Source organism: Lissotriton helveticus, chromosome 2_1 (genome assembly GCF_964261635.1).
Source record: "Lissotriton helveticus chromosome 2_1, aLisHel1.1, whole genome shotgun sequence".
Taxonomy (NCBI): domain Eukaryota; kingdom Metazoa; phylum Chordata; class Amphibia; order Caudata; family Salamandridae; genus Lissotriton; species Lissotriton helveticus.
Window position 1 is genome coordinate 900,647,152 of NC_136059.1, and position 25,475 is coordinate 900,672,626.

At 45.8% G+C, this 25,475-nt stretch overlaps 1 protein-coding gene across 1 annotated transcript in view; it reads left to right on the forward strand.

Moving 5' to 3' along the window:
* Positions 1 to 16,537: 16,537 nt before the first annotated feature.
* The window catches only part of DIRAS2 (DIRAS family GTPase 2), a 73,854-nt gene continuing 64,916 nt past the window's right edge, over positions 16,538 to 25,475 (forward strand). The window contains exon 1 of the mRNA XM_078675630.1: positions 16,538 to 16,902. The gene's annotated coding sequence lies outside the window, so the exon portion shown is untranslated. The remainder of the gene's footprint in view (positions 16,903 to 25,475) is intronic.

The following is a 25,475-nucleotide window of genomic DNA, read 5'->3' on the forward strand; positions in this document are numbered from 1 at the left end:
GAGTGTGACTTATGAGAGGAGCCTGAAGAACTGACCTTCACACCAAGCAAGCTGAATCCTTTACACAAAGGTGGCAACATGCAGTCTGTGTCCACTGGAGGGGTGAGAGTATGCATACCTCAAGACCTGGTGCCCCGGTATATGGTGGGAGGTGACATAGATAAATGGTGTTGTGCCTATGAGGCAGCTTTTAGAATGCACAAGGTGCCAGAGGGAGAATGGGAAGCAGGCTTGTGGAAACACATGCCCACAGTGGGAATGACAGCCTTCTAACACTAGAGATGAGGATCAAATTCATTTCATGTGCGAATTTGGACTAATCTCTGAGACATACTGCATCAGGTCCACTGACAGTCATAAACTGCCAAAACAGACTTGGGTAGATTTCTTGGACTACTCTAATAAGGCACGGAGAGTGTGGGTGAGGGACAGCAAAGGTGATACATTTACTGGGTTGTGTAGTCTGATTTTGAGAGAGTACATGCTCAGTATTTCTTTTTACAAACCGGGCCAACACATGATTGATGGTAAGCTCACTGACCCCAGGGAGCTTGCAAAGGAGGGGGACCTCAAGGTCAGCACAAGTGTGCCCAAAGAGGCACCTGAGGGGATTTCCAAAGGGGTGTTAGCGTTCCCACCAGAAGAAAGAGGAGGAGAGAAAAATATAAAAGAGTTCGCTAAAGGCCTCCCAAACAGTTCTTGTGGAAAGGAGACCCAGCCCCAATCTGGCCAAAAGAAAAATGGCTTATTTGATAAGAAGATTGGTAGGTTTGTCCCCAAGTGCCAAGACTGCTACGAGTTTAGGCAATTGAAAGGGGATATAAAACATACCAGGAGGCACATCCCCTGACGGGTTGGCAGACCCAAGTGTTGGCCAGTGTAGTTCTTGAGGAGGTCTCTAAAAGTAGTTTTGAACCCTGCCATGCCTGTAGGTTGTCTGTTAGGCAATGATCTGGAGCACATTCTATGGAGGGATGAGGAACTTGTATCTCACGTAGAGGTGTTCGGGTTGCCTGAGTGGGTGTGCCTAACCACATGTACTATGGCTGCCCTGGTGGGAAGTCAACAAAGCCTGGGAAAATGACCCAGGCAGCTGCCAAGAAAAACGGAAGGTCAGGGGTGTGGGAAAGCAATCCATAAAACTCCCACAATCCCAAGTTAACAGGGCACCCAAGGAGGCAGCCCTGGAGCCTAATGGGGAGGACATCGGTGCCCTGGGAAATCTGCCTGAACTTGCTGGATGGCAAGTTGAGGGTGGGCCCACCAGAGAAGAGTTCAGTAAAGCAAAGAAAAGAAAAGGTGCCCAAATCTGGATGCCATGGCATGCTGAGGCCCAGGCAGCTGGTGACACCTGTGGAGATCATCTTATTTATTTGGAGAATTACCTCCCAAGCAGTAGCGGTCACTCTTATTGTGAAGAGGTGGAGCAGGGGAACACAAATAAAAAAACCAATTATAAATAAAGAGAATTTCACTTGCCTATCCGACAGCTCCCACCTTGCTCCTGATCCTCGCGTTCTGTGGGAACTGCTGCACACTGTGTAGGCTCCCAGCTCCCAATCCCGGCGCTACTCACATGCAGGAAATCCTATTTCCAGCATGTGAGAAGCACTGGGATTGGTCTGAGCACCTTGGCTCGGTGCACTGACATAGGCTGGCAGCCTGTATTGATTTTTCCAACCAGCTGTACACCACAGTTAGGCGGAGAAAGCCTAAGAGTGCATGACCATTTGGGACTGGTCAAACCATCATGTGCACTTGCAGTGCCCGTCACTCCCCACTCCTCCCTAGTGCTGCAGCTGCAGCTTCAGTTTGGGTGGCCACACTCCTCCCTCTGCAGAAGTCACAACCAGTAGGACAAAAAATAAAATGATTATAAAAATGTTTTATTACCATTTTATTTGTCCTTTACCTCCACTGTCTTTCAGCAGGAAGGGTGGCGCTCCTCCACCATAATGGAGGCGCCACCCCTGCTCCTGAATAGTTTCTCAGAAGCCTTCTTCCAGAACTTCTGCATCTGGTTCCTGAGAGCCAGCACGTAGATGACAACTTCTTGAAGGGGCTTTCTGCGGGCTGACTCCCACCCCTCCTTTACCAGACTGATAGGTCACCTAATAGGGTGATGATAGAGGAGATCAAATGGGGAAAACCCAACTCCCTTTTGTGGTACCTCACTGTAGGCAAACAACAGGCGTGGTAAGAGGACACCCCCTTCTGCCTCATGGGCTTTGATAGGCCCATAATCATGCCCTTGAGGGTCTTGTTGAATCTCCCAACAAGCCTATTTGTCTGAGGTGATTGGGTGTGGAGTACTTGTAGGTTACCCCACACTCATCCCATATGGACATCATGTACGCAGTTATGAAGTTGGTGCCACTGTCAGTCACCACTTCCTTGCAGAATCGCATGCTCATAAAAATCCTCATCAGGGCCCTGGCCACTGCACGTACAGTATCAGTTCTGAGAGGTCTGGCCTCGGGATATCTGCTGGCGTGGTTCACCAAAACCAGGATAAAACTGTTGCCTAAGGCGGTTTTAGGGCCCAGGAGCCCAACAATGTTGATACTCACCCTTTCAAAGGGGATGCCAATGACAGCTGAGGGAACCAGGGGGCCTGTTTTCTTTTCCCATTGGCCTGGCAGGTCGGACATGACCTACAGAATGCATCAGAGACTGTGTTCATACAGGGCCAATAGATGTAGGGGACAAAACTTGCGAAGGTCTTGTCCTGAATCACATTCACTGTCAGGGGTATGCCATGAGCCAGTCCCAGAAGTAAGGTCCAGTAGTACTGGGTGACCACCAACACATGGGTTGCCCCAGGCTCAGGAACCTTAGGCTCACCAAAACAATTACTTACCAGTAAACTTCTATACCCCGATTTAGATCCTACTTGTCAATTTTTCACTGAATCTGCAGAGAACTCTCTTGTGTTATTTACATTGCACTACTGAATTTAGAGTTTCAAAATCACTATTCATTTCTTTTGGGTAAGTGAATAAGGTATAAAAAGTGTTTATTTCCACCCTGTGCCGGTGGATTCAGCCTGCATTTTCCCAGGTATATAAATCAGTTGGGGAATTCCCTCCTTCTCAGATTCTAGGTTGATCTACAAGGTTTGTTTTCAGCCTCTTGGGCTGAACTGGGTGGGATTTCTGTTCTGGAGATTTACAGGGCAGCCACCTGGGGGTCACTTGACACATTTGCTGGTCCGAACCATAACCTTCTTTGACCTTCTGTGTGGGTTGCCGTTGCCAGGACTTGTTGGCGCTCACACCGGATACCGACCCCTCAGCACTCGATATACTTCGTGGGACAGCTCGTATCCAGCTCCTGGTCATCCTCAACGTCTCCTGGTCCCCGTGGCTGCAGAGTCAAAAACTCCATCAAACCACCTGAAGCACCCGACATCAGTAGGCATTCATCTACCGAGCCCCTTGTTAATCCTGAGTGACCCAGACTCTGTCCCCTCTGCTTTCAGGTACTCTTCAACAAGGGTCCACCTTTGGATACCAGCGGACACTTTATTTCCTTCCAGCAATGGCTCTTCTTTGAAGTCCTCCATTGAGATCGACGGCGATTTCCGATGCTAGTCCAGACCTATGCACCCGGGTCCCCTGGGATTGGTAACTCTGGTACTACAGTATCCACGAGTGGGGTCACTTTGCAACCTCTTAACTTCCATGGGGTTTCTTTGAAGTCCACTGGGAACGGTCCTTAAACTTTAAAACTTGAACCGTGACTTCCCCATGGAATTGAACAGAGCACGCAGTTGTGTTCTCACACTACACCCGTCCTCTGTGGGGTCCCTACTTACTCACCTTGGTGGTTCTTTGGAGTCCAAGCAATTCCACACCCTCAAGACACTGTTCTGACTCAAGTTGTGGTTCTTATACCACTATTTTAGTCTATGGTTTGGTCTCCTCCGGAGCCCACAGTGTATTAGTGCTATTTACTATTGTTTCTGTGCTACAGTATTGTGTGCTTTGTGAGTATCTTCGTGTAGAAGATACCGTGTCGTACTAGAGAGTGTGTTATCAATAAATACATATTTTTATAACTACTGTGTGGTTCTCCTTTCATTTACCAATACCGTAAGGTAAATTCTGGTAAAAAAAAGCTCCTTACCATTTCTTCAAGGCTAAGCCTGAAGGCTGCTCTCGACAGCTACCACTTGGATAGCTTTCTAAGGTTATCTTTGACCTCTTAAATCACCAACAGGGTTGTATAGACTGGTGACAGGTGCATATACCAGGCTAACTTCTCACATTGGTGTGCAGAGGTTCGGATTCAACCCTGCCTTGTTTTACCAGATACATCTTTGCATTGATTAGCTCCCACTAGTACTAGGTACATATAATACTAGCATTAGAGAAAGTATGTTCTACTGAATTTAGGGTGGGTAAGTCAAGGGTCTAGCACACCCTTTCTCCAACCTCAGAGAATTTAGTTTCCACTAAGTTAGGTAGGTGCAATACCTCACCACACTTAGTATGTCTACTAAAGGCGATGCAAGTGGTTCTCTGCCTTTAGATACAGTGAGCTTTCATTCCAAGAATTGAAAGCCCTGTGTGCCTCTAGAAAGTTGAAAACAGGGAGAAGTGCCAACACTCAACATCTGATAAAGATGTTACTGTTAGATGACCTAAGGAAGACTCCTGTGTCAGATGAGCAGGACAGAGTGGGTGGGATGGGGAATGAGGACAGGTCAGGAGGTGACACATTTTTTGCCCTGGAATCTAACCCTGACCAGGGAGAACCTGATGGTTCTCACCTGGATAACTCAGAACTTCAAGAAGAGGATGGGGGAGGCCATGAAGGCCCTCTCTTTACTCCTGGAATACTGAAGAGTTTACCAAGGAGATCTAGATCTCCCTCTGCAGAGAGTAATCACTCAGGACAATCTGTAGGGACAGTCTGTAGCAAGACGGACCACTCTTATGATAGAGAATACCAATTGCTTGAACTTGAGAAAGCTAGGCTTAGGCCCAGGCAAGAAAAATTGGCCCTGGATAAAGAGTCCCTAGAAGTCCAGCGAGCTAGAAAAAAGTTGGGACTAAAGTCCCATGGTGGCAGCAACAGTGTCCTTAGAGTTAAGGAACATTCCTTTGATAATAGGAACCTGAGCAAGAGTGTCTCTCCCTACCATCTTAGGGATGACATCCATAAGTGGATAACTGCTTTGGAGAGGGCCTGTAAAGTTCAGAGGGTCCCTCAGGAGCAGTGGGCAGTCATCTTGTGGCTCTTCTTTGTTGACAAAGGTTGCGATTAGCTCCTCACTGTGTAGAGGATGCTGACAAATACTCAATCTTGAAGACTGCTCTCATTGATGGGTTTGGCTAGACCGCGGAACAGGATAGGATTACGTTCAGAGACACCCAGAAGACACAGACTCAGGATTGTTAGAGTTTGTGGATAGTGCATTGCAGGCTCTGGAAGGCTTGTTGCTTGGCAGCAAAGTGATGATTTCAGGGGTTGTACAATTTGATTATGAGGGAGCAGATCCTTAATAATTGCCGAAAATCAGTTGTTGTATCAGTACCTGGTTGACTCTGGTCTGACTTCTCCCCAAGAATTGGGGATGAAGGCAGCTACGTGGGTCAAAACAAGGGTGAAGCAGAAAAACCAGAACAATGGTGGTGACCAAAAGAAGCAAGATTCTAAAACTCCAGATAAGGGTGGGGACAAGGGTAAGGATCAAAAACAGTCTTCATCAGGGCCCCAAAAACCTGCATCTGGGGGAGAGACACAATCTAACAAAAGGTAAAGGCAAAAATAACCTGTGGTGTTTTAATACATACAGGAGGTAGTGGTGGTATATAAGGTAATATCAATTCTAAAAGACAAAAATGGTTGAATCCATACTTTTCTATAGAAGCTCATCAATAATGGTGGCTCTCAAGGTAACAGGAAAACGACACCCTATTACCACAGGTGTCGCCACAAGGAAGTTAATAAGAATTCCCCTGTTAAACTAGACACAACAGTTGTACCTCTGCACTCTTAAATTTCATATTTTCATTCATGTATGATAGAACATATCTCTAGATCCAAAATCAATACAACTACTCACAGGAAAATCAATAAAAAAAGTCAATTATGCAAAAGAACTCCTATTTATTTCTTATTGACAATGTTTCACTATGTAAATAGACCAATAACGAAGACTATTTCATATCCTGTGATACTATTTATAATTCAGTCAAAGGGATTTGGAGCACCCTGCTGACACGTCACAGCTGAATTACCTCATGCATCATGGTCGATGTGGTTCAGTGTTACTCGCTTCACACACAGTTCTCACAGTTTGTTGGCCATTGCCAGTACCAGTATTCTTTTCAAGTGTATCCCCAGACACGTGTTTCTAGATTCCTCTTTTATCAGTGGGGAAAATTTTCATAGGTCGCTGGACGTACTGCCGCAGTTTCCTCAGGGTTAGTGCCACTCTCAGCGCGCAGGTGCTTACAGAGCTCGTCAGCTCACGGCCCACGGGACCCATCTTAAACAGTCAAAGGGATTTGGAGCACCCTGCTGACACGTCACAGCTGAATTACCTCATGCATCATGGTAGATGTGGTTCAGTGTTACTCGCTTCACACACAGTTCTCACAGTTTGTTGGCCAGTGCCAGTACCAGTATTCTTTTCAAGTGAATCCCCAGACACGTGTTTCTAGATTCCTCTTTCATCAGTGGGGAAAATGTTCATAGGTCGCTGGACGTGCTGCCGCAGTTTCCTCAGGGTTAGTGCCACTCTCAGCGCGCAGGTGCTCACAGAGCTCGTCAGCTCACGGCCCACGGGAGCCATCTTAAACAGTCAAAGGGATTTGGAGCACCCTGCTGACACGTCACAGCTGAATTACCTCATGCATCATGGTTGATGTGGTTCAGTGTTACTCGCTTCACACACAGTTCTCACAGTTTGTTGGCCAGTGCCAGTACCAGTATTCTTTTCAAGTGTATCCCCAGACACGTGTTTCTAGATTCCTCTTTCATCAGTGGGGAAAATGTTCATAGGTCGCTGGACGTGCTGCCGCAGTTTCCTCAGGGTTAGTGCCACTCTCAGTGCGCAGGTGCTCACAGAGCTTGTCAGCTCACGGCCCACGGGAGCCATCTTAAACAGTCAAAGGGATTTGGAGCACCCTGCTGACACGTCACAGCTAAATTACCTCATGCATCATGGTCGATGTGGTTCAGTGTTACTCGCTTCACACACAGTTCTCACAGTTTGTTGGCCAGTGCCAGTACCAGTATTCTTTTCAAGTGTATCCCCAGACACGTGTTTCTAGATTCCTCTTTCATCAGTGGGGAAAATGTTCATAGGTCGCTGGACGTGCTGCCGCAGTTTCCTCAGGGTTAGTGCCACTCTCAGCGCGCAGGTGCTCACAGAGCTCGTCAGCTCACGGCAGCCATCTTAAACAGTCAAAGGGATTTGGAGCACCCTGCTGACACGTCACAGCTGAATTACCTCATGCATCATGGTCGATGTGGTTCAGTGTTACTCGCTTCACACACAGTTCTCACAGTTTGTTGGCCAGTGCCAGTACCAGTATTCTTTTCAAGTGTATCCCCAGACACGTGTTTCTAGATTCCTCTTTCATCAGTGGGGAAAATGTTCATAGGTCGCTGGACGTGCTGCCGCAGTTTCCTCAGGGTTAGTGCCACTCTCAGCGCGCAGTTGCTCACAGAGCTCGTCAGCTCACGGCCCACGGGAGCCATCTTAAACAGTCAAAGGGATTTGGAGCACCCTGCTGACACGTCACAGCTGAATTACCTCATGCATCATGGTCGATGTGGTTCAGTGTTACTCGCTTCACACACAGTTCTCACAGTTTGTTGGCCAGTGCCAGTACCAGTATTCTTTTCAAGTGTATCCCCAGACACGTGTTTCTAGATTCCTCTTTCATCAGTGGGGAAAATGTTCATAGGTCGCTGGACGTGCTGCCGCAGTTTCCTCAGGGTTAGTGCCACTCTCAGCGCGCAGGTGCTCACAGAGCTCGTCAGCTCACGGCCCACGGGAGCCATCTTAAACAGTCAAAGGGATTTGGAGCACCCTGCTGACACGTCACAGTTGAATTACCTCATGCATCATGATCGATGTGGTTCAGTGTTACTCGCTTCACACACAGTTCTCACAGTTTGTTGGCCAGTGCCAGTACCAGTATTCTTTTCAAGTGTATCCCCAGACACGTGTTTCTAGATTCCTCTTTCATCAGTGGGGAAAATGTTCATAGGTCGCTGGACGTGCTGCCGCAGTTTCCTCAGGGTAAGTGCCACTCTCAGCGCGCAGGTGCTCACAGAGCTCGTCAGCTCACGGCAGCCATCTTAAACAGTCAAAGGGATTTGGAGCACCCTGCTGACACGTCACAGCTGAATTACCTCATGCATCATGGTCGATGTGGTTCAGTGTTACTCGCTTCACACACAGTTCTCACAGTTTGTTGGCCAGTGCCAGTACCAGTATTCTTTTCAAGTGTATCCCCAGACACGTGTTTCTAGATTCCTCTTTCATCAGTGGGGAAAATGTTCATAGGTCGCTGGACGTGCTGCCGCAGTTTCCTCAGGGTTAGTGCCACTCTCAGCGCGCAGGTGCTCACAGAGCTCGTCAGCTCACGGCCCACGGGAGCCATCTTAAACAGTCAAAGGGATTTGGAGCACCCTGCTGACACGTCACAGCTGAATTACCTCATGCATCATGGTCGATGTGGTTCAGTGTTACTCGCTTCACACACAGTTCTCACAGTTTGTTGGCCAGTGCCAGTACCAGTATTCTTTTCAAGTGTATCCCCAGACACGTGTTTCTAGATACCTCTTTCATCAGTGGGGAAAATGTTCATAGGTCGCTGGACGTGCTGCTGCAGTTTCCTCAGGGTTAGTGCCACTCTCAGCGCGCAGGTGCTCACAGAGCTCGTCAGCTCACGGCCCACGGGAGCCATCTTAAACAGTCAAAGGGATTTGGAGCACCCTGCTGACACGTCACAGCTGAATTACCTCATGCATCATGGTCGATGTGGTTCAGTGTTACTCGCTTCACACATAGTTCTCACAGTTTGTTGGCCAGTCCCAGTACCAGTATTCTTTTCAAGTGTATCCCCAGACACGTGTTTCTAGATTCCTCTTTCATCAGTGGGGAAAATGTTCATAGGTCGCTGGACGTGCTGCCGCAGTTTCCTCAGGGTTAGTGCCACTCTCAGCGCGCAGGTGCTCACAGAGCTCGTCAGCTCACGGCAGCCATCTTAAACAGTCAAAGGGATTTGGAGCACCCTGCTGACACGTCACAGCTGAATGACCTCATGCATCATGGTCGATGTGGTTCAGTGTTACTCGCTTCACACACAGTTCTCACAGTTTGTTGGCCAGTGCCAGTACCAGTATTCTTTTCAAGTGTATCCCCAGACACGTGTTTCTAGATTCCTCTTTCATCAGTGGGGAAAATGTTCATAGGTCGCTGGACGTGCTGCCGCAGTTTCCTCAGGGTTAGTGCCACTCTCAGCGCGCAGGTGCTCACAGAGCTCGTCAGCTCACGGCCCACGGGAGCCATCTTAAACAGTCAAAGGGATTTGGAGCACCATGCTGACACGTCACAGCTGAATTACCTCATGCATCATGGTCGATGTGGTTCAGTGTTACTCGCTTCACACACAGTTCTCACAGTTTGTTGGCCAGTGCCAGTACCAGTATTCTTTTCAAGTGTATCCCCAGACACGTGTTTCTAGATTCCTCTTTCATCAGTGGGGAAAATGTTCATAGGTCGCTGGACGTGCTGCTGAAGTTTCCTCAGGGTTAGTGCCACTCTCAGCGCGCAGGTGCTCACAGAGCTCGTCAGCTCACGGCCCACGGGAGCCATCTTAAACAGTCAAAGGGATTTGGAGCACCCTGCTGACACGTCACAGCTGAATTACCTCATGCATCATGGTCGATGTGGTTCAGTGTTACTCGCTTCACACACAGTTCTCACAGTTTGTTGGCCAGTGCCAGTACCAGTATTCTTTTCAAGTGTATCCCCAGACTCGTGTTTCTAGATTCCTCTTTCATCAGTGGGGAAAATGTTCATAGATCGCTGGACGTGCTGCCGCAGTTTCCTCAGGGTTAGTGCCACTCTCAGCGCGCAGGTGCTCACAGAGCTCGTCAGCTCACGGCCCACGGGAGCCATCTTAAACAGTCAAAGGGATTTGGAGCACCCTGCTGACACGTCACAGCTGAATTACCTCATGCATCATGGTCGATGTGGTTCAGTGTTACTCGCTTCACACACAGTTCTCACAGTTTGTTGGCCAGTGCCAGTACCAGTATTCTTTTCAAGTGTATCCCCAGACACGTGTTTCTAGATTCCTCTTTCATCAGTGGGGAAAATGTTCATAGGTCGCTGGACGTGCTGCCGCAGTTTCCTCAGGGTTAGTGCCACTCTCAGCGCGCAGGTGCTCACAGAGCTCGTCAGCTCACGGCCCACGGGAGCCATCTTAAACAGTCAAAGGGATTTGGAGCACCCTGCTGACACGTCACAGTTGAATTACCTCATGCATCATGATCGATGTGGTTCAGTGTTACTCGCTTCACACACAGTTCTCACAGTTTGTTGGCAAGTGCCAGTACCAGTATTCTTTTCAAGTGTATCCCCAGACACGTGTTTCTAGATTCCTCTTTCATCAGTGGGGAAAATGTTCATAGGTCGCTGGACGTGCTGCCGCGGTTTCCTCAGGGTTAGTGCCACTCTCAGCGCGCAGGTGCTCACAGAGCTCGTCAGCTCACGGCAGCCATTTAAACAGTCAAAGGGATTTGGAGCACCCTGCTGACACGTCACAGCTGAATTACCTCATGCATCATGGTCGATGTGGTTCAGTGTTACTCGCTTCACACACAGTTCTCACAGTTTGTTGGCCAGTGCCAGTACCAGTATTCTTTTCAAGTGTATCCCCAGACACGTGTTTCTAGATTCCTCTTTCATCAGTGGGGAAAATGTTCATAGGTCGCTGGACGTGCTGCCGCAGTTTCCTCAGGGTTAGTGCCACTCTCAGCGCGCAGGTGCTCACAGAGCTCGTCAGCTCACGGCCCACGGGAGCCATCTTAAACAGTCAAAGGGATTTGGAGCACCCTGCTGACACGTCACAGCTGAATTACCTCATGCATCATGGTCGATGTGGTTCAGTGTTACTCGCTTCACACACAGTTCTCACAGTTTGTTGGCCAGTGCCAGTACCAGTATTCTTTTCAAGTGTATCCCCAGACACGTGTTTCTAGATTTCTCTTTCATCAGTGGGGAAAATGTTCATAGGTCGCTGGACGTGCTGCTGCAGTTTCCTCAGGGTTAGTGCCACTCTCAGTGCGCAGGTTCTCACAGAGCTCGTCAGCTCACGGCCCACGGGAGCCATCTTAAACAGTCAAAGGGATTTGGAGCACCCTGCTGACACGTCACAGCTGAATTACCTCATGCATCATGGTCGATGTGGTTCAGTGTTACTCGCTTCACACACAGTTCTCACAGTTTGTTGGCCAGTGCCAGTACCAGTATTCTTTTCAAGTGTATCCCCAGACTCGTGTTTCTAGATTCCTCTTTCATCAGTGGGGAAAATGTTCATAGATCGCTGGACGTGCTGCCGCAGTTTCCTCAGGGTTAGTGCCACTCTCAGCGCGCAGGTGCTCACAGAGCTCGTCAGCTCACGGCCCACGGGAGCCATCTTAAACAGTCAAAGGGATTTGGAGCACCCTGCTGACACGTCACAGCTGAATTACCTCATGCATCATGGTCGATGTGGTTCAGTGTTACTCGCTTCACACACAGTTCTCACAGTTTGTTGGCCAGTGCCAGTACCAGTATTCTTTTCAAGTGTATCCCCAGACACGTGTTTCTAGATTCCTCTTTCATCAGTGGGGAAAATGTTCATAGGTCGCTGGACGTGCTTCCGCAGTTTCCTCAGGGTTAGTGCCACTCTCAGCGCGCAGGTGCTCACAGAGCTCGTCAGCTCACGGCCCACGGGAGCCATCTTAAACAGTCAAAGGGATTTGGAGCACCCTGCTGACACGTCACATCTGAATTACCTCATGCATCATGGTCGATGTGGTTCAGTGTTACTCGCTTCACACACAGTTCTCACAGTTTGTTGGCCAGTGCCAGTACCAGTATTCTGTGAGCACCTGCGCGCTGAGAGTGGCACTAACCGTGAGGAAACTGCGGCAGCATGTCCAGCGACCTATGAACATTTTCCCCACTGATGAAAGAGGAATCTAGAAACACGTGTCTGGGGATACACTTGAAAAGAATACTGGTACTGGCCAACAAACTGTGAGAACTGTGTGTGAAGCGAGTAACACTGAACCACATCGACCATGATGCATGAGGTAATTCAGTTGTGACGTGTCAGCAGGGTGCTACAAATCCCTTTGACTGTTTAAGATGGCTCCCGAGAGCCGTGAGCTGATGAGCTCTGTGAGCACCTGCGCGCTGAGAGTGGCACTAACCCTGAGGAAACTGCGGCAGCACGTCCAGCGACCTATGAACATTTTCCCCACTGATGAAAGAGGAATCTAAAAACACGTGTCTGGGGATACACTTGAAAAGAATACTGGTACTGGCACTGGCCAACAAACTGTGAGAACTGTGTGTGAAGCGAGTAACACTGAACCACATCGACCATGATGCATGAGGTAATTCAGCTGTGACGTGTCAGCAGGGTGCTCCAAATCCCTTTGACTATTTATAATTCAACACATAGAGGTCCCATTCTTGAACCTTTTTAGTTAGTATATGAAGATGGCAGCCGACACGTGTTTCGTTACAGATGTAACTTCTTCAAGGCTTATATTCATGTGATTGATGACTCTGTCAGTTGTCAACCCAAAGCGAAAAATTAAAAAGTCATCCCAAAAGGGGATCCTGATAATCAGAATTGCCGGGATCTATTCATTAATTTCTGACCATCCACATCCAATCAAACCTGGCCCTCTCTTGAACCCCTCAGACAGCAAGCTGCAGCTGATGCTGCTGGGAGTGTCAGCGGATCCCACAGGTTCTATTGGGATGAGGTACTCCTTTACTCAGTGTAGAGTGTAGAGACCCCAAACCTGGTGCCACCAGGAGGTTGGTCATACCTCTGAAGTTTGGGGGCTTCCTACTTACCTTGGCACATGACATTCCCTTAGCAGGACACCTAGGACAAAACAAGACTTGGGACAGGCTTGTCCCTCACTTTCACTGGCCTCACATGTCTGAAGCCACAAAGGAGTTTTGTTGCTCCTGTACCACCTGTCAAGCCACTGGTAAGTCAGGTGGTACCACAAAGGCCCCCCTCATACCACTACCTGTGGTGGGGGTTCCCTTTGAGAGGGTTGGGATTGATATAATTGGTCCCATGATCCCTCCTAAGGCTTCTGGACACAGTTATATACTAGTGGTGGTGGACCATGCCACTAGGTATCCAGAAGCAATACCACTTAGAACCACCGCAGCTCCTGTGGTGGCCAGGACCCTATCGGGTATCTTTTCCAGGGTGGGTTTCCCTAAGGAGGTCTTAACTGACAGAGATACAAACTTCATGTCAAGTTACATCACTGCAATGTGGAAAGAGTGTGGAGTGAACTATACGTTCACCACACCATATCACCCATAATGCAGTGGGTTAGTTGAAAGGTTCAACAAAACCCTCAAGGGCATGATCATGGGCCTCCCAGAAAAGCTCAGGCGAAAATGGGATGTCCTATTGCCCTGCTTTCTCTTTGCCTACAGAGAGATCCCACAAAAGAGGATTGGCTACAGCCATTTTGAACTTCTGTTTGGGCATCCAGTTAGGGGTCCCTTGTGTTTGGTGAAGGAGGGATGGGAGTTACCTCTCAAACCTCCTAAACAAGACATAGTGGACTATGTACTTGATCTCTGCTCCAGGATTGCTGAATACATGAAGAAGGCCAGCAAAAACCTTGGGGCCAGTCAAGAATTGCAAAAAAGCTTGACATGACCAAAAGGCTGTTCTGACTGTTTATCAGCCAGGTCAGAAGGTTTGGGTGTTAGAGCCTGTGGCCCCAGCAGCTCTCCAAGACAAATGGAGTGGACCCCATACCATTCTTGAGCAGAAGGGATAGGTCACTTGTAGGTGGACCTTAGTACTCCCAGGAGGCCTCACAGGGTGCTCCATGTGAACAGGCTCAAGCAATACATAGACAGGGCTGACACAGGCTTGCTTATGGCAACTGATGAGGGACAGGAAGAAGAGAGTGACCCGCTCTCTGATCTCCTCACTCAGAACCCTAATGATGGGTCAGTTGATACACTAAATCCAGTCTGAGAGGTGGGCACACCTACCTGTGACAGGATGCCTATTGTTCCACCTTCCTCTGGTCGAGCTTGGCTCAGCAGCAGGAGGGCAGAAATGTGTCTCTGGTCGGCAGCAACCATTTTGTGCTGCCCGGGACTAGAAGGATGGTACCGGGAACACCAGGGACCCAACGAAGCTCGCTTCTGAGGGGTGGAATCATACCCCGTACACCAGTTACCGGTGTGGGGGTATGATTGCACAATGTTTGACATCAAACACGATAGGGTTACTTTCAGCCGTTTTAGAGTTGGTCATCACGCGGTCGCATAATGCCACTCTATATGTCCTGCTTAATGCGTGACACCCTCTCACTAAGAACCAAGCACCCTGACTTCAGGATTGTTAAGGCCAGCAATAGGGGTGACTTATAGGTTTTAAGTGTAGTGACCTTTAGACATAGTAAACCTATACCTTAAGCAAGTGGTGCATGCACCAGCTTACACAGGCTGCAATGGCAGACCTCTAGTGCCATTTTGCATGGCCTCTCATGGGTGGAATAATTCATGTTTCAGCCCATGGGAGTTCTCTGTGGTTCCTATGCTCTGGGTACATGGGTACCATATACTAGGGACTGACAATGGTACCCCAGTATCCAATCTGGAGTGTACCTATGTACATGACATAACAGTTTAGGGAGAAAGCAGATAGACTGGGGTCCTGATTAGCTGGATCCCAGTCAGACTAGTCAAAAACAGTATCACATTTAGCAAAAGTGTGGGTGACCATAAGAAGCAGATCTTACTTTCCTACAATTATAGATTGGATATGTTGGCTGAAACATCTAACTATATTGGTTTGAATGTGGTCAAAATGGCAATGCAGTCATTGTCGTGGTTATAAAAAATTATGGTTGTATCAAAAGCTGGTGCAGATTACTTTATTGAATGCTTGTGAAATCTTCATGATGTGTTTGACTGGGACGAGGGTGACCATTGAGAGTCTAAGGAAACCATTTCTTATCGGTAAACTATATATCCTGAATTAGATCCACCTGCCCCAGTTGGAACCCCTCCCTTCCTCTACCCTCTTGAGTATTTCCTCTGCATCCCTTCTTGTTGTTTCCTTGTTACTCACATGAAAGGCTGGGGAGGGAGGAGCCTTAAGTCTATCATATTCGTGGACTTAAAGATAGTTTTTTTTTATAGTACAGGCCTTTGATGGACGGGACAGCCTCATGGCATGCTTGACAGGGAAAAGAATGAAGTTTCTGTAAGTAATGGTTTTAATTATCATCTTGACATTTGACAACAGTAAGGAAGAGGGCATGAATGAGTGGCAGAGGGGATAGTGGCTCTTTTGAGATCAATAAGGTCTGGAATGTTTTAGACTCCAGACTGTGAAAAGGAATATTTTGTATACGCACAAGAAGTGCTGTCTTTGCCATTTGAATATATTTGGCCTAAGTGCACCTGCAGGCACTAATAGTTAGGTTTAACTAGACCCAAAATAACCACACTAGAGAAACAAATATAAATTTCACTTTACGATCTGTCATCATTTATACATGGTAGCAATTCCCTTTAACCCAAGAGTAAGTGTGCAGGCCCCTGGTTCGGTAAGTGCCTTCACAATATATTTAAACAGGGCCAGAGATCTGGACAGTCTGTGTTTAAGCGTGGTGATGTTGCATGTTGAGAGCGATATCAGTTGGAGTAATGAAACTAAGGTTTATAGTTGCTTGAGCAGGATTTACAAGCGTGATTGCGTATGGAGGCCAAAGAGAATAGAAATGTCCGATGCCAATGGACACAATGTGAATGCTGTGAATTATAAACTTCGGTGCAGGCGTTGCTATGCTGCTGAGTGCAACCGAAATATGACAAAAGCGAACGTAGAGGAGAGATCCAATGATGTGGTAATTGGGTTGTGGACACAGTTAACATGGAATGACCCTTTTAAGGTCAAAATACGAGCCCATTACTCCACCTCCTCCACCCGCCTCGCATATTTCAGTGAATTGTTAAAGCTGTATTGACAAAAACACGCTATCCCTGAGTGGACGATATGATAACAGGCTTTCAGAATAAAATAATGCAGAGAAAGTCTGTCTGCACCGAAAATCCAAAATTCCCAGTCTTTCGGAAAGGAAAAATATTCCAGAAATTTTCAGTAGGTGGCACTTCAAGGCTTAGATGAATTTTCAGTCGCCATTTATGCAGCCGCAGCAGCAGCAAGGGGAGTCTGGAGCCAGTTCATCCCTCGGCACTCAGAGCGAATCTGGACGGGTGATAAGAGGTAGGCTGGGAAAGTAGAAACAGAAAGCAGGGCCCTGACACCGAGGAGAGAGAGGAAGAAAGAGAGAGCGAGAGAGAGAGAGAGAGAAGGGGAGAGCGAGAGCCTAGAGTGGGAGGAACAGAGACAAAGACAGGGAAGCAAAGGAGAGAGGGCGGCTGAACGTCCGACTGCAGAGCCGAGCGTTAGAGGAGCCCGAGCCAGAAAGGAGCAGCAACAGTCGCACGGGCGAGCAGCAGCAACCGCAGATACCCGTCATCCACAGGGGCTCACCCACTTACAAGCGTCCTCCATTACAACAGCAGCACAGCAGCGACTATGACCGGAATAAACTGAGGATCCTCGCGCACAGATATATCCCGTGAAGGTAACGGTGGTTGTGCATTTTACTTGATAGTATGTATGACGTATGTATGAGCAGACAATCCATGCATGAGATGTGCAGCGCGGCGGACGTGGTCTGCAAAGAACACTTGCGAGGCTGAATGCTCAGCAAGATTAAGCAGCGAGGGCTCTTTCCAGTTTAGCGCCGAACTGCATATTCGCGTCGTTATAATTTGGCAATTTGCAAAATAACAATTAGCAGGCATAATTAATACTGCTTCATGAATGCATGAAATCTCCTGCAGGTACAAACCCTATGATTAGCAGCGTTTGGCGTGTTACTGATAGCGCGGCGTTCATGTGCAAGCCCGTGTTACATACGTTCTGACATTCCAAGCACCTGCTTCGGATTTTTCCTCCCAGCAGATGAGGTTTTCTTTTTCTGGCACCGGTTTGATGAAGTATGGTGCGTGCCGTAAAAACTGCTAGTGACGGTGTTTTTTTCTGCTGGTGAGACGGATATGCAGCGGGCAGCATCGGAAAAAGGAAAATCCATTTCTGAGCTGTGATGGGTATTTTCAGTTAATGTACTTTAATCCTGATGAGATAGGAAATGCCGATCACGGTGGAGGGAGTGAGGCGGAGTGCTGCGAGCAATCAGAAAGTGTCTTAAATGTTTATGTTATATATTTATCTCCTGTTTTCGACTTGCTATTCATATGGATCCAAACATGTTAAAAAGGAATGCTTTGCATGTTGCAAGGGAGAAATAGCCTTGGCACATCTGTTTTTTTTTTAATTCTGTCAGATATATAGTTGCTGTGAAAAGACAACGTATGCAAATTCACAACGCCAGGGGGAAAAAAATAAGGTATATGGAGGTAATATCACTGCAGGACTTGATGTGCCGCCCTTGCTGGAGTTATCTGGAGTTCCACTCATGTTGCACCGATGGGTGTTTTTTGCTGCTATTTTTGCCCTTTTCTTTGAAAAGGCAACTTTGAAGGGAAATATGTTTTGCTAAGTAAATGTAAAGCATGGTAAAAAACATGTAGCCCTGTGAATATGGGTTGTTCATGTAATTACTATGCGAGTCGTGGTCCTAATCAGCTCTGCCTCCCTGCTAGCATCACTGTGGCTATTACATGTAATTTTATAGAAAGCTTCCTTGGGATCTCAGACCCTAAGAGGCTTCAGACAGCTGTGATGTGCGTGCAATCTGTGACTGGCCGGGCAATGTTTAGTCAGTGTAACATCTACAGCCTGAGATGCACGTCTGCTTCTCAATTTATGAGCAGAACAATATCATGTATTATAAAAATCCAGTATTTACAGCTCATCCGTTCTAAGTCTGTACGTATACAATGTCAAATAGTCTGTTTTTATATAACCCAAAAAGTACACCATTGAACGAGTATTTTAAAACCTCACGTGAAGAGTTTTGTTATGATGTTAAATCAGGAGGACATGTTAACTCTAGGTCGAACAGTCTACAATGATTTTAAATGTATTCTAAGTATCTGATGTCCTTCTCACAGTGATTCGTTGTGTCACTTGGAGCAACAAGGATGAGTGTGGGGGCATTGATCGTGTTTAATTGTACCGTGGATCCAGGTGGGTGGGCAACAACACTTACATTTGGGACCCAGGACTTATGCTTCACATTCAGATTTTGACCCAGAATAAGATTGAAAGGAGTAGGAGAAATGTAGGACACCAGTGACAAAGAGACAAAGCATGGATGAAAAAGAATTAGCAAGAGTGATTTAAAGAGACAGAAAGTGTGGGGTGGTGGAAGAAAGAGGCAAGAGTTGAAATCAAAACTAGCAGGACCAATATTTGGCATCCCCAGCATTTGAAAACACAAGTAGCGAACTCATAAATAACGTTGGCCTCCTTCTTTTATTTTTTTTTGTACGCCAGACCTGCTGTTGATAATTTGTCGGATCCAAAAGCAGGTGTATTTAAGGCTAATATTGCCACAGGAGTAATCTTTGACTTTACTGCACTGTTCAGATATGTTAATATTAAAAGCTCCATGCTGTGCAACTTAACAAATAAGCACGGCAGGCATATCAAACAAGGCAGTGTATTGTCCACACAAGAAATCAAAATCCTGAAGCCGATGCATTGCATCAGTTGTGCGTGTTACTCCACCCTGAAAATTTTGCTTGATGACATTATAAACTTGCACCCTGTAGCTGTCAACAAACTCTTATTTTGACCACCTCTAAACTGTTATTTTGTCCTTTAGACTGAGGGGGGGATTGAGAGCAAGTAGTGGGTCACTTACTGATACTCAGACCTGACATCCCAGTGACCGACTCATGGAGAGAGCCTTTTTGTCTTAAAAATTCAGACCTTATCAAGTGAGACGTCTTTTTTCAGTTTCTTTTTGTGGCACAATACAGCATTCAGCTTAATCAAGGGGATTCGCCTTTTACCCACTTGGATGCAAAACTTTGATACTCACTCAAGACAGGTTGAGAGTGATGGTGAGAATGAACGTCTTAGGTTCAGATATACTTTAATAACATGGTACCCATAGAAAGTTTTATTTTTGCACTTAAGCTTGCATGTTAGGGGCAAGATACCTCCACTGCAAATGTTACACTCTGTAAATTAAAATAACATAACATGTCAAAAGTGTGAGATACTATGGGAGTCGTCTCACTGACCATGTACCTTCTGCATTATATGGCTGTCCCTAGCCTAGTCTGCTTGTCTTGCACATTGGACATACCAGCAGGAGACTGAACAATTGCCCATAAGAGATGATGATGATGATGGCCTGTCCCCTCCTTCCACAGAGATGTCTTCACTCCAGACATAGTTCCCAAGTCCCTCAGAGTGTCCAAATGGTGGGAAGTACCACTTGTCTATGATTTCAGTTTAGAGGCTAGTTCAGTGTAGAGGCACTGTATGGGCAAACAAAATGTATGTCCTTTGCATGAAACCAGGGGTGGTTCCTCCACTATGGTGGAGGAGCATCATCCCACTGAAAAATAAAATGATAATAAAACATTTTATTATAATTGTATTTTTCATACCTTATTGCCAGCCAAGTTAAGGTTAGGGTGGGGCCATATTGACAAGCGTCATGTCAGCAGTAGGGAAGAGTGGTAGGCACTTGTAAGTGCACATGTCAGTTTGGCCGGATGTCTTAGATCGGCCAGACAGACATGTGCACTTAGGTTTCTCCAACCCAGCTGTGCTGCTCAGCTGGGTTGGAGAAAATCTGCAGGTTCCCTGTGCCTGAGCGAGCGTTAAACCAGCCCACTCAGGATAATCCATGAACTGCTCTCATGCAAGGTATAGCATGATAGCAGCATCTGGATTGGGTGGGGAGCCTGTGCAGTGAAGCCCATCCACATCCACCGGGATGACATGAGCAACGAAGCGGCTAGCAGCGGGTTCGGAGCAGCAGGTAAGTCTTTTTAATTGATTTGATTTTTAAAAACCCAACCCCAAGCCCCTCTTCCTCTCACCCTACCACTTACTATAGCAGCAGCCACTACTGCATACAACATGACAATGACTGACATAATTTCAGAACTAGTTTCCACTTAATTCATAGAAAAAACGATGGAGATTACTTGCATAGGCAAAAATGGGGAAAACCTTCCCCAAACACCTGACTCTGAGTTTGGTTCAGAGTCAGAAGACCATTTTTATAACAATCACAAGGACAACGCAATACGCCCACCGGACATGGGTAGGCATATGCATCATGTACTACAAGAAGTCACGTGGGACACATGTAACTAAATAAACCTACAAGAATTAGCAGATTCTGTAATCAATACATGTATAACAGAAGCTTCTCCGGTCCAGCACTCTATTTATGTATTAATTTATGAGTGATTATGATTGTTCTTCCAACAGTTCATGCTCAGCACTGTCGGTAATTAAGTTAAAAATCAAATATAATTATATCGATTACAGAATCATCAAATTCTTGTAGGAGGTTTCTTGATTTAACTGAGCCCCACGTGACTTCTTGTACTACTTGATGCAAATGAGTCAGAAGACCAGGCAGAATGTCTGTGCTCCATATCTATGAATCTAAGCTAACTAATGTATATATCTTTTACTCTCCTATAAGAAAATGGTGGTCTCTTCGTTTGCTGATAGACAGAGCATACGCGTTTGTCTATTTGCACTTGTATGATCAACTATTCTTTAGTCTGCTAATCCTTAGCTATTATGAACTGATTTCTTATAATTGAAAAAAAGAAAACCTGTCTAGGGTTTTATAATATTCCGAAGCAAAACAATCTTTTTTTAAAGTAGCTGCACGACAAAAAACTTAAAAGAAATGGAGAAATTACCAGGAACAGTAATCAGTAAAAAATAAAAAAATATGGGAAAAAAATCGTGAAAAGCACATATTGTTTTTTACAATGTCTCATGATGTAGGCAGAGGTCCGATTAGTCTGTAAATATATTATATTAAGAAGTGCAACCACTTTCGGTAATGCCTTAATTTTGTGTGAGGATGGAATTTATCTCACAGCGTTGCCTGCCTGCCTCTGAAATGTTCTGCCCTAGGGACTAAACAAACAGTGCAGCCCATCTAATTCTGGCAGAGTTTGAAAATGCCACTTGTCTAATGGCTCTTCTAAGTATCTGGACTGTCATTGTTCATCGTTAATCCTGCTATGTGGTGATGGGGGCATGAAGGCGGAGGCAGGAACAAAAATGAAGAGGGCTATTTGTTTACTGTTTACTTTCTTTCGTTTCCAATTCTTTAGAGCTCTTTAACTCCACAGCCACTCGGCAGCAAATAAGATACTGGTGGGGGGGATACCATTCTGACAAGAGATAATTGTGCATTGTGTCACATCCCAGGCATTTAGAAACAGAAATAGCAAACTTGTCATATTATCTTGGGCCTGGGTAGTGAAATGGAATTCAGTGTTTTGAATAATGCAGAGAAAGTTTCTTCCATTGCAGAGAAAGTTTTCTTTGAAACAGCTGTAATTTCATTTGACAATTGCTTTGCATAATAGGTGAGCATTTGTATTAAGAAACATTCTTTTTGTAGTAAAAAACTGATTTCTGAATTTGGAGGCTTTCCAACACATTTGATCCAGAGGTGAAAAAACAGTCCTTAATTTGTAAAAAAAAAGTGCCAGGGCCCTCGTCAGGAGGTAATTGCAGCGCGCCCCACCAATTGCCCTTGCCAGCACTGCCAATGACCGCACAAACACAACTAACTCTCATCACAATTCTTCACTTGTGACAATTCAGACTGTCCAAAGCCATCCAAGGCTATAATAATGGCATGAGTAGCAGGAATTATTAGTTTTATTATTGAATCTTGACTTATTATTCTTTTTCTACGGCGTCTGTACAGTGGCGCAACAGCGAGTGTGCGTTATGGACTGGGTAGTGAACGTACAGCTCCCTTTCCAATTAGAATACTTTTACAATGAGTTGTGGACATAGAAGTCAACTGCCAAGAAGTATGTTTGTGGATGGGCAGAAGATAGCACAGACAAAGAATTTTTCATACCTCAGCATCTTATTTAAGCAAGGCGATTCATGGGCTCAAGCTATATTTGCGAAAAGACTGGCGTGTACTAAGACAACAGGGAGGCTTCTTTCTCTAGGAAACTAGGCAGGAAACCGCCAGGTGAGCTCATCCAAATTTATAAAGCCAAATGCGCTACAACTGCAATGTACGGGGCGGGGTCTGGGGTTTTGTTAACAACCACTCAATCCAAGTCGTAGAAAACTCGTTTTTATAATATATTTTATCTGTCCCAGCCAGTACCTCTTCCCATGCCTTCCACGATGAGTTGGGCCTTCCCTTCATTTCACACCTTATAAAACTGGAACCCATTCTCCTGTGGCACAGGATATGGTTAAAAGAGCAAACCAAGTTAAACAGAGAGATCTTAACTGGATTGTCTTAAATTGGAGGGGGTTTTAAAGATTCAGTGGGTTCGGTATGTGCGTGACTTCATGAAGGACATAGGGGAACGCAGAATATTTTTCTGACCCAAGATCTATGCATGCAATTACTAGAAAGGATCTAAAGAAGGTTGGACTTCAGCTACTGGTCACAATAAGAATGTCGGAATAGATTTTAAAGCCTAGCGTCAAACAACACCAGCTACTTTTAACAACTTTTGATATGAAACTATACTTAACATTTGTACCTGGTGGTTTGGTGGGCTGCTATTAACCAGATTTAGGCTGGGTACTGTCCACAGACATGTGACGCTCCCAAAAATGAATGACTGGTCACGGAAACTGCAACTATACCCGTGCGATAATCATTCTGACCAGTCCACCATTCATTTAGTTTTATCTTGTACATTTTATACAGTGTTTAGGAAAGCATGTATTCTTCCTCTTTTAAGACATCAATGGTTGAGGCAATGCCGTCTGGCACTGATTAAACTTCAGTTTTTGGAGAATGAACATGTAGCTTGGTGTTTAGTTTTAGCAATGTTCGTGAAGAAAGTACTCCATCAAAAGAAACTATTATAAATGATGAATCATAATTGTGTGGGTATTTGCCGCTTTTTCGATGGTTTTATCTTCAACGCATGAATTTTAGATGTATTTAACATTTTTGCTATCTTGATTGTGTGTTATTTTATGAACTGTTTTACATTTTATGAATTTTTTGAGCTTTTATGATAGTTAAAAAATGCAGTCGAATAAAGCTTTCCTTGACTCATTAATCACTGTTGTCATGCTCATCTCAACAATGGACACAGAGCGCCACCATGTGGTGGACTCTCAATAGACCCAGTGCTGACAATTAAGTGCTGGTGCTGAGCACCGGAAACCACCAGCTCAAATTAAGGACTGTGACAAAAATGAGGATGACTACCAGTAAATAATTTGTGCTATAAATACGTTTGACTATATCTGCTTTCAGACTTGTTTTGTTTTTATTTAGTCCAGTATGAGGAGTAGTGAAGCAACAGTCCTATGAGCAGACTTCTTTGTGCTGAAATATCATTACCTGAAAATGAATCACTAGTTAAACTAATCCACCAAGATAAGGTATGAGGGAGAATGCATGGTCTTCCTCAATCTACGGTGTACATCCTTTCAGTGAATGTTTGTGAAAAGTGTGTTGTAAAGATTTGCGCGTGTAGCAGAAATTTATAGTTCATCTTTACTATATCTCTTAAAGTGCAAGACATCCTGTAAGTGATCATCCACCAACATCTTAAAACGAATAAGTATATGGCAAGTAAATTAATTAAGAACAATTTGATGTGAACTGGTGGGAATGGGCTATTGTCATCAATAGGCTGGTGGACCGCATGCTGTGACTGGAAAGAGACCCCTTTTCTTGTTAGCAGCGTACCCAGTAAATCATGGGTTATGGAGAATTGGAGCACAAATTACAAAGGGGTAGATCCAAAAGGGCGCCCTCACTCATGGCAGAGGCCCCACGGTCGTGGGGGAGGGCACACACTTGTGGTGGGAGCTCTGCACTCATGGCAGGACCTCCGCAAAGGGTAACTGCAGAAAGGAGTTCCTGCCACAAGTGCGGGGCCTCCGCCACAAGTGTGGAGGCCTTTGTGTATCTGGCCTGCAGTTTCTTCTATGCTTAAAACAAGCTTACAATCTTATGAATTGAAATAGTGTGAAGCTTTACATGCATGGGATTCACAAAAGCAACGTGGCAAAGTAACTCGACAAATGGCAAAACAACCCTTTTTATTGGAAAGTAATTTATTAGTGGGGATAAGTATGCACCTTATACTGGCAATAATTCAACTGACATGGTAGTGAGGCCTAAAAAGGGTCTCTGTAAATTAGCCCCTTGCTCAAACCTTGGTAGCTGACACCAAGCAATAAGGCTTCTTAGGAGGCATGCATGAAAAGCATTTAAAAACAGAACAGTAAATAAATAGACACAACACACAATAGAAATGCCACATCAATTTATAGATATAGGACATATTGTTATCTTTAAAATGGCATGAAAACAACCAAAATCCAATGTAGGGAACTGGAGATAGGAATTATAAAAGAAGAAACACTTCCTAGTGCTTGGAAACTAATAACACCACTCCTGGACATCTGGTCATGCGCGAACGAGACAAAGGCAAAGTTTGAGGCTGACCACGATGAAACCCTGCTTGGATGCCCCAAGCAGATGACCTCAGTCAAAATTTTACCTTTGCACTTGGAAACTTTTCTCAAGCTTTTTAAGCAAAGGGCCCTTGCTTCTCTCCACCATTCCAAATTCGGTGAGGAGTCACCGACTTGACTCTCCGGGAGCTCCGGGTCAATCTCTGGTAGTCGGACCTCCAGACCTCTTCAGCTAGATGAACCTGAAATCCGGTCTGGGTTGTGGTTGAAGGTGGCCGGCTTGGCTCTTGCTGTTGAGTAGGTCACCTTATAGAGCTTTTTCCCAAAACTTTCCTAAACTTTACCAACCTTCCAGAAGGCCTCCTGGTGGGTTCCAAGTATCCAAAACACAACTCCAAGGGTCTGGAATCTCCTAGATGGTCCTTGGTAAGCCTGGACTTCACTTACCACAATGCACTTGGTCAAACCCTTAAACCTCCGCTGGACACACTCCAGGAGGGGCCCTCTGGCTGGATAAGGATCAGTTAAGCTCTGTTAACCTGTAGC